We start from the raw sequence: 17,949 nt of genomic DNA, 5'->3' as shown, positions 1-17,949 counted from the left end.
CCTGCTTCACTTTTCTCTCCTGGGTTGATTTGTTTTCATAGAAGGAACTTTGGTGGAGGTGGTGAGGAAGTGGAGTTGGCAGAGCCAGAATTGGTGCAGAGATTGGTATAGGCTGCAAAAGCCCTGGCACCTGGACAACGTTGGTCGGAGTCAGGCAATATATAGGTTGCAAATGAGTAACACTCGACATCAGGAGATGTACCATAAGTAGTACACTTAGTGGAGCCCTGTACAAATCCGTGGGGCAGAAGTCACAGCAGAGGTAGGCCAAAGCTCAAACGAACATGGCAATACACTTAGTGAAGCCCCGTACAAATCGATAGGACCGAAGTTGCTGCAAAGGTAGGCCAAAGCTTAAACAAACATGTCCCACATTGCATGCAGGAAGGCAGAATGATGGACTCCGGGTGCCAGTAACTTCGGGTGAGCCAGTGCAGAGGGACAGCGGAACCCTAAATGACAGCTATGGAGGTGATGGGGAAGGCGTCAGCAGAACCGGTGGGTTGCCCCGTGATGGCTGAATTACCACTATTTCAGAATCCGATGAAGACCTCACAGGGGTTGTGACTTACCCCTTGATGTGGAGCTCTTGGTGAGCTGCCACACTTTAATTTGGTCTGTTTATTCTGCTTTTTAACTTTGAGAATGGAGTGAAAGACCTAGAGCGAGAGCAGAAGCAAAACCTGAATTTGGTTTTTCCATTGAGGTCCAGTGGTCTTCCTTTGCTCCACCCATAAAAAGTTTGGCCTCTCTCGCCATAGCGGTCTTAGGTAACATGCTACCACACAGAGTAAGAATAGGAGTCATAACAGAAACCCAGACGCCACAAACAATTCTCATGTGCCTCAATGAGGAACATTTATCTGCCATAGGTGAGACAGGGCTTGAACCCTGCCCTTTTAGACAGCAACATTGCTCTCCTGAAAAAATTGCACTATAAAATATTTTGTTACAAAGGTACATGGTAGAAAAATAATCGCTTAGAGTCACACTTTTGGATCAAGCTTCGAAACCGGGATGGAAACCAGGTTTCCTGAATAGACATTGTACATTTCCAAACCTGGATGAGTATCTCTTTTTTCCCCCTTCTGACCTGATGACTATTTTATAGTGACCCAAGAGGCACCTCAGTTGTCTTTGCAATCTTATTGTAAATTAAACAATTTTTCTAATACATGGTGGTCTGAATCCTGTTAGAGTTTGGGGATGTTTAGATCAAATCCAGTTGCTAGGATGGTCTCAAGATGTTTAAAACTGTGATCATGCTCTCATTCTGCCCTGGGTCAGAGATGATAGGATTACCCTGTTTGGCCTTCATTTGACAAAAATTGCGGCTTGAAATGAAGATGGACATTAAAATAAGCATGATCCTGGCAGAGATCTGCTATTGGATATGAAAAAACGAACACAAGGAGAACTGAATTTTAAGTTTCGTCATTAAGTCTTACCAATCTCCACTTTAAAACTGTACATGGCAGAGATCTACAACACAACTGCCCAATAGCAACAATTATTTTCTACCTTTACCTGAGGCTCAAGTCCGGGACATTACGGCTGTAGAATTTTACAGCAAAATGCAAAGAGGATAATAGAGAGCGATTTAATTTTTTGTTCGTTTTTCTCTCCATCTGGATTCTCGGTGTAAATATTTGAGCGCCGTAGTGAAGTATGGAGTGAGATCCAATGTATGGAATCGCCAGACATTAAGGTTATTTCCAAAGCCAAAATGCAATTTTGTTTTGCCAATGTTTTGTTGAAATCAAGGAAACACAGATCTATATTGCTTGTGTTTGATCCATCTGTGAGGGACTGTACTAGCTATTAATCAGTAGAGGAATAATTTTGGTGGGACTATAGAATAAAAGTGGAATTTATGGAACCTTTCCTACACAAATATGTTGTATAGGAGTTATATTAACATCTTGCCCTATGTGGTTTTAATTTTTCAGTTTTTAAATGGCATTGAGATGTTTATTGGTCTGTACAGAATTAACTTCATGCTTGGATGCTGTATTGGGTTTTATTGAGACAACTGAATATGATCTGCTTTGCATATCACTACTGTAATGAAATTACACTTTTTCATCAATGAATTCAGAGCAGCATTAAGGAATACTTTTTGGAACGGTTTGTAATATTATAGTATAATTATCTATTTGCCACTTTAATGAAAAACTATAGCGACTGCGTAAACATAAAACTAAGATGCATTTTAGGACGAGTCTACAGCCAGCGTGCAGGCGCTGCTTCGTGAGACTTATTGTAGAGGAGTAGGGAATATTTGCCATTGGCTTGTGTCCTTGTCTGTCCTAAATGCTGGCTTCTGATTCGTCAATAGGCTTGTTAGTCCCTCCTTAGTCCCGCCTCCTATTCATTTGACACCTCCCATGGCGACTGGCCTCTTTACTTCGGTTTTTACACGGTACGTGTTATTTAGACTGTGAACACTATTTTCTTTAATGAGGTTCTCCTACTAAAGGCACAACATGCTTTGGTGCCTTCTTTACTCCCCTCTCCCTCCCGTTGTGGTGCCTTCTCCCCCCAGCCCTTCTCCCTTTGTCTGTGCCTTGTTTCCCTGCCTGGCGTCCCGTTGTCCGTGCCTTCATCCCATTGTCTGTGCCTTCTCGCCCACCCTCCCATTATTCGTGCCTTCTCCCCCCTGCCCTCCCTCCCATTGTCTGTGCCTTCCCCCCCCACCCTCCCTCCCGTTGTCCGATACCTACCATTTGCAATGCAATAGGTCTCGAGTAAATGCGAGACCTATTGCATTGCAAATGCTCGTTTAAGTAGAATTACTGTTACACTATTAAAAAACTAGAGGCAAATCACTTAAGAGGCATAAATTCTAAACTTACTGGTGCACAGCATAAACTACTTCAAACCTGCAATAATTGGTCACATGCAAATTCTGCACTGAAACGGAAGAAAACAACTACCCAGTCTGATAAACAAAAAGCACACAAGGAGGATAACAATAAGGAGGAGTGGGGTGCAAACACATTTATAATTCAGGGGCATAACATGGTCTTTCCTATCTCCTTTCGTGGAAAAAGGAACTTGAGTGTAGGGCATGTAGGAGACCACCGTGCGGCCAAGGGTAGGAATATTAATTTGTGGACAACAACAGTGCAAAGCCTATTGCACACTGTTAAACCTCTCGCTATGTACATAAGGTTTCAAGGAGCTGACAAAGAAAGATGCGAATGGCAATACAACTCAAGGCTCCCAGGGAAGCCAACAGCGATGCATATAGTATAGCACGGTGAGGTCTAATTTCCTGACCCTCGTGATCATACATGATGGGAAGCGTTTTATACGACAGTCTGTTGTTGTCCTGTGGGGTATTTGTAGAAGGCAAAAATATACGAAATAAGATTTTCCTTAAACATTGGAGAATGTTTGGAACTTTAAGCGTGTGCCCCGGTGGTAGGAAGATGTGCGCATGTTTACAGGGTGGATTAGAAAATGGCGTAACTTCATATGACACAGTCTCCTCTTCTGTGGTCTACGGGTACGGTGCACCATTTTCTGAGTGGAACTGTAGTAAACATATTAAAATCTTAATTGTGTGGGGTAAACTTCTTGTTTTTCTGGTATGCCAAATGCCTTTTAGTGGGGGCCATGAGAATAATGCGGCAGGGTTGGCTAAATTATGCTGCAAGGAAAGACACATTCAGCGTAATCCAGTGCATTTTGTGATATTACTTCTTTTTTTTTTTCAGTTTTATACATTTTAACAGTGCCTTTGCAAAGATTTCCTCCCAGTGGTACCAGTTTAACACACAAATAGAGTAATAAGCGGATGAAAGAAGACCAGTCGACCTTTACAAGCCTCCATGTCGTGAATTCTCATTTTGCTGCATTTTCGTTAACCTTAGATCCGTTAGTGCTCAAAACGTTTTTTCTTGCTGAAATCTGCAGGTAGTGCAGCCAAATATGGATTATATGCCAAATCCATAATTATGTGAAAAATGCCGTGGCAGCAGCACCACATATTTCCGGCGCCCCGCTTTTAGGGTCAGATGTGTATGTGCAGATCCGTGGGGTAGGAATATAAAAATTGTGTGCCTTATTCTCTTATAGCATTGTTGTGGTGTTGGATGACACTTTACTTTCATGGTGATATGGAATGGTTCTTTGAGCACAGCCATTCATGTGACACCCTCAAATTAGGAGACTTTTGAAAGCAAAACTAGGTTAGCAAAACTGTCAACACTGGACTCCATGACTCCTGCTTCAACTTTAATCTCAAACTATTTCACACTTGGCATTGTGAAACTCTACATAACCCTCCCCCCAAAAGGCTAAACAATGGCAACAGGGTAAAGCGATGGCAGTAAGTAACGAGCATTTGCAATGCAATCGGTCTCGCCTTTGTGACCTAATATGTATTTAGCTATGCAGCACATTAGCCTGGGTGCTGAAACATCTACTGTTCTTTACTATGGAGGGAAAGTAATTACCAAACTGCATGATACGCCAGGTATGGGAAAACATGGAGAGAAATATTGCCTTTCAGCAGGAAATGGTATAGTCAAAAGCTCTGTTTTTAATACATAATGAGGGCCTTCGGTGGACAGATCACTGAAAATACAAGTTTGAAAAAATATTATCGTCTACGGGTGCTCGTGGAAGACGATTTCTATGGACTGGAATCTAGAGAAAACTAAAGTGATTCTGGTATTTTACTGACCTCTGCTGGTCATTTTCTATCAAAAATGTTAAATAGAGGAAGTTGCCAAAAAAATAAAAAAAAATAAAGTCCCTCAGCCGAAAGCAATTCTGGTAATTTACTGACCTCTGCTGGTCATTTTCTATCAAGACACTTAAATAGAGGCAGTTGGACAGAAAAAAAAAGTCCCTAAGCGGAAGCAGACAAATCCTCGGGCTGATCTCAGAGCCCATAAAGTACATACACATATAAGCTTATAATAAAAATATACTAAAGTATATACCGGAGGTCTCCAATGCTCGACCTAAAAAGGAGAAGGGTTGGTAGTAAGACCAGAAGTTCAAGTCAGGGATTCAACTAGAATGTCCATGATATTGGTCCACAAACTCAATATTATAAGTTTCATCAAATCCTCCATCATTGCTGTGGAGCCGTAAATGGACTCCAGATTCACTAAGGCGGATCCTGAGGGACCCCGCAAGTGGTCCTTGTGGTAGGATATGAGAAAGGGATCAGTACCACCCTTAGTCACTTGACAAGATGCAATCAGTTCAACATGCCTAACCATCCTTTTAAGTGTAGCCATGCCATTAGGAGTGCTGCCAAGGAACACTCATAGAAACAAATAATCCTTTCACCACAACACTGAGCAAATAAATGTATCCTTACTTTTGCTTACGTATATTACAAAAAGAATATGAGTGCTTTTCTCCCTTGCTGCCTGAAACAATAACCTCGCACAACCTAGAGCGGCAGTGCAATCCGACAGGCTCTCTGGCACGAGCGGCTTCCTTCCCACTCGCTGCCCCCCACCAAGGCCAATTGGCAGGTTTGTAATTCTGTTTTCTCCTTGTGCTGTGGAAAGGTGTCATTAGATGCCGCATTTAGAACAATAATAAAGGCAGGCAGACCCATAGGCACCCATCGCCTACGAAAGAAGGCGGCGATGAGGCAAGCAAGCGGGGCTACCCGCTGATGTGAAGGAGGCCAGCGGAGGCAGGCGAGGGCGGGGAACACCTAGCTCGCTTCTCAGCTACCGTTCATCTTGTAAGTGGAGAGACAGCTGCAAGGTATGGAGAACCAACCCTCTGCTGGCAGTTTACCCTGCCTCACCATGGGAATTCAAGCATACTATATTTAAAAAAAAAAAAAACTACAGAGTAAACACTTTCATATTGCTCTGCAAACGATGTGATTTTTATTTATTATTGATTGTAAAGCATTTATACCAGGACCTACTTGTGTCAGAGCTCTACTGCATCTCCAGAAGCCATAGAAACAGTGAACAGACTGTACAAACAGTCTGATGGACAGACAGTACAGCAAGACAGGACTACGGTGCAGGGAGAGGAGTTCTGGAGTGAAGGTCCAGAAGTCACAGAGAGACAAATCATCAACAACGTGCCAGTAACTCAGGACGTTTTTGGGATTGAAGGTGAAAGTGATCACTTTCAAGCAGGGAGATGGGATCCAGCCCTTAAGCAGCCCTCTAACACGAAGATAACCTGGCTGGGACGAGTCAGGGAAGGTGACGCCAGCCCCACACTACATCTCGAATTTCTTTGTGATGAAATGTGAACACCTTAAGATGCTGCACTGTACCACACTCAATGTGCTGGATCCACATTTCTAATCAAAGAACTGGCATGACATTACAAAGACACCAGCAGAGGTGATATTTGACTGATAGCAGGGCAAACCATAATTATTTTTTTAAAGTATTTTTATTGAACTTTTTGAAACGGGTAAAAACAAAAACTGCTCCACATACAGGTCATGAGCACTTCTGAGCATAGTCAATGGCTTGGATAGATATCTTAGCTACACAGCAGCGCGCTCTTAGCCAAAATAAGTTAAAAAAAGGAGCAGAGAATTTTCATAGACATACCTTCTAAATAGGGTGACCAACTGGCACGGGTGCAAATTCAGGACGGTGAGTGTAAAAATTCAAGACTAAGGGTCAAAATTCAGAAGAGGAGGTCAAAATACAGGACAAACTTCGGGACAAAAGGTACGTTTTACAGACACATCAGAGGAGGTCGCACAATAGTATATAAGTAAGCCCATCTATATCAAAACATATTCAACCATTTGCAAACCTATCCATAATGTATCCTTCCATCCATCATTTCACTCATCTATCCACCCTTTCACTCATCCATCCATCTATCCACCCTTTCACCCTATCCATCAGTACACTCATCTATTCACTCACTCATCCATCCATTTACATTTTCACCCATCCAGCCATCGTATCACTTACTCATACATGCACCCAATCACTCATCCTTCCACCCATTCACATTTTCAGTCATCCATCCATCCATCCGCCGTTTCACTCTCCATCGACCCTTTCACATCCATCTACTCATCCACGCATGAATCCATCCATTGACCCTATCACTCATCCATCCTTTCACTCATTCATCCATCCTTTTACTCCTTCACTCATCTATCCATTTTTTGCCCATCTACCCTCCCGTACATTCACTCATCCATCCTTACATCCACCATTTCACTCATACGTCCATCCAGTCACCCTTTTACTTATGAATTCATCAATCCATCAATCGTTTCACTCATCCATCCACCCATTCACTCGCCCATCATTCACTCTTTCACTCATCCATCCATCCTTTCACCCATCCATCCACTTTTTTACCCATCCATCTACCCTTCCACCCATACATCCATTTACCTTTTCTCTCGTCCATCCTTTACTCACTCATCCAGCCATCCTTTCTCTCATCCATCCATTCACCCTTTCACTAATCTATCCAGCCATCCACCGACCCATCCCTTCACTTACCCAACTTGTCATATTATTTATCAGCTGAGCCTTTGTCTGCAGAGTTGCAGACAGAAGAGGCCCATCAAGAATTTCACCCTTTCTTTAGCTCCTAAATCAAGGAGTAGGGTACATAAGCAATCTGAAATCTTGAAAGACATGAGTCATGTATGATGCACTGTGCCAGGCCATGAGGTGACTGTGACATGGTGTTGTTTCCAGGGCTTTATGTGGGATGAAAAACCTGGAATGGGGGGGGGGGGGGGGGTTCTCTCCAAAGGGGGTGTTCGATGTAATTAAGGGTGTGGCTTAAAACACCCAAGTAAAAAAACTGTGCTTAGTATAGTGTGCCCCCCTGACTGATATTTTGCCTCTTCTGTCATTGTATCCAGATATATAACAGAACAAGTAATGTTACACCTACAATATGCCAGAACTATTGGCTTTGTCAATGGTTGTTAGTTGCTGTTGCATAAAATATTAAAAGTAGCAACCATGGCTTCGCTGATTGCAATATTGAAAATGCACCAGTTCTAAAATGAGGAGACTGTGAAAGAACTCTAGCCCCTTCTTTAGGTCTCGCTGAGCCAAAGGCTCGAAGAGACATTTTATATGTGGGATTTTCAAAGTGCTACCCACAGTTTTGGCTGGCCTAAACCTTGAGTGCACGATCACATGCACGTGCACAGCTGCTCCCACTCCCCCCTCCCTTCTCTATAGCTTTATTTCAATTTAGCCGCTCTGCTCCTCTGCTCCTTCCATTCCCCCCTCCCTTCTCACCCAGCTATTTGATGCTCTGCTCGATTCGCTGCTCTAGGAGTGACCTATAGAAAGGGGCCATCTGTTTGTAATTAAAGTCGCCACGCGCGCTTGTTTATATTGCTCTACTCTCACTCCCCTGCCTCTCTCGCCCTCGTTTTCCTAAGCCAGGGCGCTTTTCATTTGGAAATAAATTCCCTTTATTGAAAGAGAAAGCACGTGGAAATTGAACCCTTACAAAACACGCTTATGCCGAGTTTAATTTGTTTACCATGCAAACACAACATTGTACAGAGCAAAACTCACCAAACAGGACACTAGAAGGTCCTGCATGTATGTTATTAGGGAGGTGTGTGGCTCATGTCCACGCATGTTTCAAGGCATGTCTTGTTCTCCCTGTATACCTGTGTATAGCGGTGCCCTCTTAATATTCACCCATCTCTCGCATCTCTCTCCCCCCACACCCGTACTTTTATCATTATTTCCCTCTCGCTCTCTCTCTCTCACTCACCGGTCCCTCCCCTTGCTCCTGTGCAGCTCGCTGCTGTCTGTGCTCGTCCCTGCAATGGATGCGCCGCTGCACGGAATGTGGCTTCCAGGCATCTCTGGACGCTTTGATAATTCTACTATGCGTTTGTGCATATTTATTTTAAGTTGTGTCCAGAAGTGTGTGTGTATGCACCATAGGTTCGCGAACCCTGCAGTGGTTACCAAGGGCAAGGAAGCAGTGACCTTCAGGAATGTACAGTTTAGATGTGTTCCTCTCTCGGTTAGATGCTGGTGTTTGCTTGGCATGTTTGCCATTTGCCCCACTGAGTGTCCTTCTTTCTGTTTCCCCTTTGTATGGAAAGTATTTAGCTCTGTTCGGGGCTCGAAGGAGAGCGCGGGCCCCTGCAGGATTCCGGATTTTTATCTCCAATTCACGGCTCGGTTCACAATCTGGAAGACGTAACACCATTGCCCCTTGTGCTGCAACTCACTGTCTCAATACTCTGCCAATTTCCCTGCCTTCCACTTACCCCTTTTCCTTTCCTAATTTTGCCCAGTTTCTTGCCTGTGTGCCGCAGTTCCAGGACTTCTGTCTGCCCTGCTTCCCTGTGTCTCTTCTGCTTCCCCGGTTCTCCTCTGCCTCTGTGTTTCCTCTGCTTCCCTGTCTCTCCTCTACGTCCCTCTCTCTCCTCTGCTTCCCTCTCTCTCCTCTGCTTCCCTCTCTCTCCTCTGCTTCCCTCTCTCTCCTCTGCTTCCCTGTCTCTCCTCTGCTTCTCTGTCTCCTCTACTTCCCTGTCTCTCATGTGCTTCCATGTTTCTCCTCTGCTTTCCTGTCTCTCCTCTGCTTCCCTGTCTCTCCTCTGCTTCCCTGTCTCTCCTCTGCTTCCCTGTCTCTCCTCTGCTGCCCTGTTTCTCCTTCTCTGTCTCATCTGCTTTCATGTCATCCCTGCTTCCCTGTCTCCTCTGCTTCCCCGTGTCTCCTCTGCTTCCCTGTCTCCTCTGCTTCCCTGTCTCCTCTGCTTCCCTGTCTCCTCTGCTTCCGTCTCTCCTCTGCTTCCCCGTCTCTCCTCTGCTTCCCCGTCTCTCCTCTGCTTCCCCGTCTCTCCTCTCATTCCCTGTCTCTCCTCTCATTCCCTGTCTCTCCTCTGCTTCTCTGTCTCTCCTCTGCTTCCCTGTCTCTCCTCTGCTTCCCTGTCTCTCCTCTGCTTCCCTGTCCCTCCTCTGCTTCCCTGTCTCTCCTCTGCTTCCCTGTCTCCTCTGCTTCCCTGTCTCCTCTGCTTCCCTGTCTCCTCTGCTTCCCTGTCTCCTCTGCCTCCTCTGCTTCCGTCTCTCCTCTGCTGCCATGTCTCTCCTTCTCTGTCTCCTCTGCTTCCCTTTCATCCCTGCTTCCCTGTCTCTTCTGCTTCCCTGTCTCCTCTGCCTCTGTTTCCTCTGCTTCCCTGTCACTCCTCTATGTCCCTGCCTCTCCCCTGCTTCCCTGTCTCTCCTCTGCTTCCCCGACTCTCCTCTGCTTCCCCGACTCTCCTCTGCTTCCCCGACTCTCCTCTGCTTCCCCGACTCTCCTCTGCTTCCCCGACTCTCCTCTGCTTCCCCGACTCTCCTCTGCTTCCCCGACTCTCCTCTGCTTCCCCGACTCTCCTCTGCTTCCCCGACTCTCCTCTGCTTCCCCGACTCTCCTCTGCTTCCCCGACTCTCCTCTGCTTCCCCGACTCTCCTCTGCTTCCCCGACTCTCCTCTGCTTCCCCGACTCTCCTCTGCTTCCCCGACTCTCCTCTGCTTCCCCGACTCTCCTCTGCTTCCCCGACTCTCCTCTGCTTCCCCGACTCTCCTCTGCTTCCCCGACTCTCCTCTGCTTCCCCGACTCTCCTCTGCTTCCCTGTCTCCTCTGCTTCCCTGTCTCTCCTCTGCTTCCCTGTCTCTCCTCTGCTTCCCTGTCTCTCCTCTGCTTCCCTGTCTCTCCTCTGCTTCCCTGTCTCTCCTCTGCTTCCCTGTTTCTCCTTCTCTGTCTCCTCTGCTTCTCTGTCTCCTCAGCTTCTCTGTCTCCTCAGCTTCTCTGTCTCCTCAGCTTCTGTCTCTCCTCTGCTTCCCTGTCTCTCCTCTGCTTCCCTGCCTCCTCTGCTTCCCTGTCTCCTCTGCTTCCCTGTCTCCTCTGCTTCCCTGTCTCCTCTGCTTCCCTGTCTCCTCTGCTTCCCTGTCTCCTCTGCTTCCCTGTCTCCTCTGCTTCCCTGTCTCCTCTGCTTCCCTGTCTCCTCTGCTTCCCTGTCTCCTCTGCTTCCCTGTCTCCTCTGCTTCCCTGTCTCCTCTGCTTCCCTGTCTCCTCTGCTTCCCTGTCTCCTCTGCTTCCCTGTCTCCTCTGCTTTCCTGTCTCCTCTGCTTCCCTGTCTCCTCTGCTTCCCTGTCTCCTCTGCTTCCCTGTCTCCTCTGCTTCCCTGTCTCCTCTGCTTCCCTGTCTCCTCTGCTTCCGTCTCTCCTCTACTTCTGTCTCTCCTCTGCTTCCCGGTCTCTCCTCTGCTTCCCGGTCTCCTCTGCTTCCCTGTCTCTCATGTGCTTCCATGTTTCTCCTCTGCTTTCCTGTCTCTCCTGTGCTTTCCTGCCTCCTCAACTTCTGTCCTCTGCTTCCCTGTCTCTTCTGCTTCCCTGTCTCCTCTGTTTCCTGAGTCTCCTCTGTTTCCTGAGTCTCCTCTGTTTCCTGAGTCTCCTCTGTTTCCTGTGTCTCCTCTGTTTCCTGTGTCTCCTCCGTTTCCTGTGTCTCCTCTGTTTCCTGTGTCTCCTCTGTTTCCTGTGTCTCCTCTGTTTCCTGTGTCTCCTCTGCTTCCTGTGTCTCCTCTGCTTCCCTGTCTCTCCTCTGCTTCCCTGTCTCTCCTCTGCTTCCCTGTCTCTCCTCTGCTTCCCTGTCTCTCCTCTGCTTCCCTGTCTCTCCTCTGCTTCCCTGTCTCCTCTACTTCCCTGTCTCTCCTCTACTTCCCTGTCTCTCCTCTCATTCCCTGTCTCTCCTCTCATTCCCTGTCTCTCCTCTCATTCCCTGTCTCCTCTTCCCCGACTCTCCTCTGCATCACTGTCTCCTCTGCTTCCCTGTCTCTCCTCTGCTTCTCTGTCTCTCCTCTGCTTCTCTGTCTCTCCTCTGCTGCCATGTCTCTCCTTCTCGGTCTCCTCTGCTTCCCTTTCATCCCTGCTTCCCTGTCTGTTCTGCTTCCCTGTCTCCCGTTTCCTGTGTCTCCTCTGCTTCCCTGTTTCCTCTGCTTCCCTGTCTCCTCTGCCTCTCTGTTTCCTCTGCTTCCCTGTCACTCCTCTATGTCCCTGTCTCTCCCCTGCCTCCCTGTCTCTCCTCTGCTTTCTTGTCTCTCCTCTGCTTCTCTGTCTCCTCTGCTTCCCTGTCTCCTTACAAAAGACGCTTGTGCCGAGTTTAATTTGTTTACCATGCAAACACAACATTGTACAGAGCAAAACTCACCAAACAACAGGACACTAGAAGGTCCTGCATGTATGTTATTAGGGAGGTGTGTGGCTCATGTCCACGCATGTTTCAAGGCATGTCTTGTTCTCCCTGTATACCTGTGTATAGCGGTGCCCTCTTAATATTCACCCATCTCTCGCATCTCTCTCCCCCCACACCCGTACTTTTCTCATTATTTCCCTCTCGCTCTCTCTCTCTCACTCACCGGTCCCTCCCCTTGCTCCTGTGCAGCTCGCTGCTGTCTGTGCTCGTCCCTGCGATGGATGCGCCGCTGCACGGAATGTGGCTACCAGGCATCTCTGGACGCTTTGATAATTCTACTATGTGTTTGTGCATATTTATTTTAAGTTGTGTCCAGAAGTGTGTGTGTATGCACCATAGGTTCGCGAACCCTGCAGTGGTTACCAAGGGCAAGGAAGCAGTGACCTTCAGGAATGTACAGTTTAGATGTGTTCCTCTCTCGGTTAGATGCTGGTGTTTGCTTGGCATGTTTGCCATTTGCCCCACTGAGTGTCCTCCTTTCTGTTTCCCCTTTGTATGGAAAGTATTTAGCTCTGTTCGGGGCTCGAAGGAGAGCGCGGGCCCCTGCAGGATTCCGGAATTTTATCTCCAATTCACGGCTCGGTTCACAATCTGGAAGACGTAACACCGTTGCCCCTTGTGCTGCAACTCACTGTCTCAATACTCTGCCAATTTCCCTGCCTTCCACTTACCCCTTTTCCTTTCCTAATTTTTCCCAGTTTCTTGCCTGTGTGCCGCAGTTCCAGGACTTCTGTCTGCCCTGCTTCCCTGTGTCTCTTCTGCTTCCCCGTCTCTCCTCTACTTCCCCGGTTCTCCTCTGCCTCTGTCTCCTCAGCTTCTCTGTCTCCTCAGCTTCTCTGTCTCCTCTGCTTCCCTGTCTCTCCTCTGCTTCCCTGTCTCTCCTCTGCTTCCCTGCCTCCTCTGCTTCCCTGTCTCCTCTGCTTCCCTGTCTCCTCTGCTTCCCTGTCTCCTCTGCTTCCCTGTCTCCTCTGCTTCCCTGTCTCCTCTGCTTCCCTGTCTCCTCTGCTTCCCTGTCTCCTCTGCTTCCCTGTCTCCTCTGCCTCCTCTGCTTCCGTCTCTCCTCTACTTCCCTGTCTCTCCTCTACTTCCCTGTCTCTCCTCTACTTCCCTGTCTCTCCTCTCATCCCTGTCTCTCCTCTCATTCCCTGTCTCCTCTGCTTCCCCGTCTCTCCTCTGCTTCCCCGACTCTCCTCTGCTTCCCCGACTCTCCTCTGCTTCCCCGACTCTCCTCTGCTTCCCCGACTCTCCTCTGCTTCCCCGACTCTCCTCTGCTTCCCCGACTCTCCTCTGCTTCCCCGACTCTCCTCTGCTTCCCCGACTCTCCTCTGCTTCCCCGACTCTCCTCTGCTTCCCCGACTCTCCTCTGCTTCCCCGACTCTCCTCTGCTTCCCCGACTCTCCTCTGCTTCCCCGACTCTCCTCTGCATCACTGTCTCCTCTGCTTCCCTGTCTCTCCTCTGCTTCTCTGTCTCTCCTCTGCTTCTCTGTCTCTCCTCTGCTGCCATGTCTCTCCTTCTCTGTCTCCTCTGCTTCCCTTTCATCCCTGCTTCCCTGTCTCTTCTGCTTCCCTGTTTCTCCTCTGCTTCCCTGTTTCCTCTGCTTCCCTGTCTCTCCTCTGCTTTCTTGTCTCTCCTCTGCTTCTCTGTCTCCTCTGCTTCCCTGTCTCTCATGTGCTTCCATGTTTCTCCTCAGTTTTCCTGTCTCTCCTCTGCTTTCCTGCCTCCTCAGCTTCTGTCTCCTCTGCTTCTCTGTCTCTTTACAAAAGACGCTTGTGCCGAGTTTAATTTGTTTACCATGCAAACACAACATTGTACAGAGCAAAACTCACCAAACAACAGGACGCTAGAAGGTCCTGCATGTATGTTATTAGGGAGGTGTGTGGCTCATGTCCACGCATGTTTCAAGGCATGTCTTGTTCTCCCTGTATACCTGTGTATAGCGGTGCCCTCTTAATATTCACCCATCTCTCTCTCCCCACACCCGTACTTTTCTCATTATTTCCCTCTCGCTCTTTCTCTCTCACTCACCGGTCCCTCCCCTTGCTCCTGTGCAGCTCGCTGCTGTCTGTGCTCGTCCCTGCGATGGATGCGCCGCTGCACGGAATGTGGCTACCAGGCATCTCTGGACGCTTTGATAATTCTACTATGTGTTTGTGCATATTTATTTTAAGTTGTGTCCAGAAGTGTGTGTGTATGCACCATAGGTTCGCGAACCCTGCAGTGGTTACCAAGGGCAAGGAAGCAGTGACCTTCAGGAATGTACAGTTTAGATGTGTTCCTCTCTCGGTTAGATGCTGGTGTTTGCTTGGCATGTTTGCCATTTGCCCCACTGAGTGTCCTTCTTTCTGTTTCCCCTTTGTATGGAAAGTATTTAGCTCTGTTCGGGGCTCGAAGGAGAGCGCGGGCCCCTGCAGGATTCCGGAATTTTATCTCCAATTCACGGCTCGGTTCACAATCTGGAAGACGTAACACCGTTGCCCCTTGTGCTGCAACTCACTGTCTCAATACTCTGCCAATTTCCCTGCCTTCCACTTACCCCTTTTCCTTTCCTAATTTTTCCCAGTTTCTTGCCTGTGTGCCGCAGTTCCAGGACTTCTGTCTGCCCTGCTTCCCTGTGTCTCTTCTGCTTCCCCGTCTCTCCTCTGCCTCTGTGTTTCCTCTGCTTCCCTGTCTCTCCTCTACGTCCCTGTCTCTCCTCTGCTTCCCACTCTCTCCTCTGCTTCTCTGTCTCCTCTGCTTCTCTGTCTCCTCGACTTCCCTGTCTCCTCGACTTCCCTGTCTCCTCGACTTCCCTGTCTCCTCGACTTCCCTGTCTCTCCTCAGCTTCTCTGCCTCCTCAGCTTCTCTGCCTCCTCTGCTTCTCTGTCTCCTCTGCTTCCCTGTCTCTCCTCTGCTTCCCTGTCTCTCCTCTGCTTCCCTGTCTCTCCTCTGCTTCCCTGTCTCTCCTCTGCTTCCCTGTCTCTCCTCTGCTTCCCTGTCTCTCCTCTGCTTCCCTGTCTCTCCTCTGCTTCCCTGTCTCTCCTTTGCTTCCCTGTCTCTCCTCTGCTTCCCTGTCTCTCCTTCTCTGTCTCATCTGCTTCCATGTCATCCCTGCTTCCATGTCATCCCTGCTTCCCTGTCTCCTCTGCTTCCCTGTCTCCTCTGCTTCCCTGTCTCCTCTGCTTCCCTGTCTCCTCTGCTTCCCTGTCTCCTCTGCTTCCCTGTCTCCTCTGCTTCCCTGTCTCCTCTGCTTCCCTGTCTCCTCTGCTTCCCCGACTCTCCTCTGCTTCCCCGACTCTCCTCTGCTTCCCCGACTCTCCTCTGCTTCCCCGACTCTCCTCTGCTTCCCAGACTCTCCTCTGCTTCCCAGACTCTCCTCTGCTTCCCAGACTCTCCTCTGCTTCCCAGACTCTCCTCTGCTTCCCCGACTCTCCTCTGCTTCCCCGACTCTCCTCTGCTTCCCCGACTCTCCTCTGCTTCCCCGTCTCTCCTCTGCTTCCCCGTCTCTCCTCTGCTTCCCCGTCTCTCCTCTGCTTCCCCGTCTCTCCTCTGCTTCCCCGTCTCTCCTCTGCTTCCCCGTCTCTCCTCTGCTTCCCTGTCTCTCCTCTGCTTCCCTGTCTCCTCTGCTTCTCTGTCTCCTCTGCTTCTCTGTCTCCTCTGTTTCCGTCTCTCCTCTACTTCCCTGTCTCTCTTCTACTTCCGTCTCTCCTCTCATTCCCTGTCTCTCCTCTGCTTCTCTGTCTCCTCTGCTTCCCTGTCTCTCCTCTGCTTCCCTGTCTCTCCTCTGCTTCCCTGCCTCTCCTCTGCTTCCCTGCCTCTCCTCTGCTTCCCTGCCTCTCCTCTGCTTCCTGTCTCTCATGTGCTTCCATGTTTCTCCTCTGCTTCCATGTCTCTCCTCTGCTGCCATGTCTCTCCTTCTCTGTCTCCTCTGCTTCCCTTTCATCCCTGCTTCCCTGTCTCTTCTGCTTCCCTGTCTCCCCTGTTTCCTGTGTCTCCTCTGCTTCCCTGTTTCCTCTGCTTCCCTGTCTCCTCTGCCTCTGTTTCCTCTGCTTCCCTGTCACTCCTCTATGTCCCTGTCTCTCCCCTGCTTCCCTGTCTCTCCTCTGCTTTGTCTCTCCTCTGCTTTCTTGTCTCTCCTCTGCTTCCCTGTCTCTCATGTGCTTCCATGTTTGTCCTCTGTTTTCCTGTCTCTCCTCTGCTTCCCTGTCTCTCATGTGCTTCCATGTTTCTCCTCTGCTTTCCTGTCTCTCCTGTGCTTTCCTGCCTCCTCAACTTCTCTGTCCTCTGCTTCTCTGTCTCCTCTGCTTCTCTGTCTCCTCTGCTTCCCTGTCTCTCCTCTGCTTCCCTGTCTCTCCTCTGCTTCCCTATCTCTCCTCTGCTTCCCTATCTCTCCTCTGCTTCCCTGTCTCTCCTTCTCTGTCTCCTCTGCTTCCCTGTCTCCTCTGCTTCCCTGTCTCCTCTGCTTCCCTGTCTCCTCTGCTTCCCTGTCTCCTCTGCTTCCCTGTCTCCTCTGCTTCCCTGTCTCCTCTGCTTCCCTGTCTCCTCTGCTTCCGTCTCTCCTCTGCTTCCCTGTCTCTCCTCTACTTCCCTGTCTCTCCTCTACTTCCGTCTCTCCTCTCATTCCCTGTCTCTCCTCTGCTTCTCTGTCTCCTCTGCTTCCCTGTCTCTCCTCTGCTTCCCTGTCTCTCCTCTGCTTCCCTGTCTCTCCTCTGCTTCCCTGTCTCTCCTCTGCTTCCCTGTCTCCTCTACTTCCCTGTCTCTCCTCTACTTCCCTGTCTCTACTCTCATTCCCTGTCTCTCCTCTCATTCCCTGTCTCTCCTCTCATTCCCTGTCTCCTCTTCCCCGACTCTCCTCTGCATCACTGTCTCCTCTGCTTCCCTGTCTCTCCTCTGCTTCTCTGTCTCTCCTCTGCTTCTCTGTCTCTCCTCTGCTGCCATGTCTCTCCTTCTCGGTCTCCTCTGCTTCCCTTTCATCCCTGCTTCCCTGTCTGTTCTGCTTCCCTGTCTCCCGTTTCCTGTGTCTCCTCTGCTTCCCTGTTTCCTCTGCTTCCCTGTCTCCTCTGCCTCTCTGTTTCCTCTGCTTCCCTGTCACTCCTCTATGTCCCTGTCTCTCCCCTGCTTCCCTGTCTCTCCTCTGCTTTCTTGTCTCTCCTCTGCTTCTCTGTCTCCTCTGCTTCCCTGTCTCCTTACAAAAGACGCTTGTGCCGAGTTTAATTTGTTTACCATGCAAACACAACATTGTACAGAGCAAAACTCACCAAACAACAGGACACTAGAAGGTCCTGCATGTATGTTATTAGGGAGGTGTGTGGCTCATGTCCACGCATGTTTCAAGGCATGTCTTGTTCTCCCTGTATACCTGTGTATAGCGGTGCCCTCTTAATATTCACCCATCTCTCGCATCTCTCTCCCCCCACACCCGTACTTTTCTCATTATTTCCCTCTCGCTCTCTCTCTCTCACTCACCGGTCCCTCCCCTTGCTCCTGTGCAGCTCGCTGCTGTCTGTGCTCGTCCCTGCGATGGATGCGCCGTTGCACGGAATGTGGCTACCAGGCATCTCTGGACGCTTTGATAATTCTACTATGTGTTTGTGCATATTTATTGTAAGTTGTGTCCAGAAGTGTGTGTGTATGCACCATAGGTTCGCGAACCCTGCAGTGGTTACCAAGGGCAAGGAAGCAGTGACCTTCAGGAATGTACAGTTTAGATGTGTTCCTCTCTCGGTTAGATGCTGGTGTTTGCTTGGCATGTTTGCCATTTGCCCCAC

General features: G+C 49.0%; 1 protein-coding gene across 1 annotated transcript in view; it reads right to left on the bottom strand.

Annotated features, from left to right (window-relative positions):
• MAD1L1 (mitotic arrest deficient 1 like 1) overlaps positions 1-17,949 on the bottom strand; it is a 2,477,345-nt gene that overhangs the window by 439,148 nt on the left and 2,020,248 nt on the right. The window lies entirely within an intron of this gene.

This window comes from Triturus cristatus, chromosome 10 (assembly GCF_964204655.1).
Source record: "Triturus cristatus chromosome 10, aTriCri1.1, whole genome shotgun sequence".
Taxonomy (NCBI): domain Eukaryota; kingdom Metazoa; phylum Chordata; class Amphibia; order Caudata; family Salamandridae; genus Triturus; species Triturus cristatus.
This window is presented reverse-complemented; position numbering and strand designations above follow the sequence as displayed.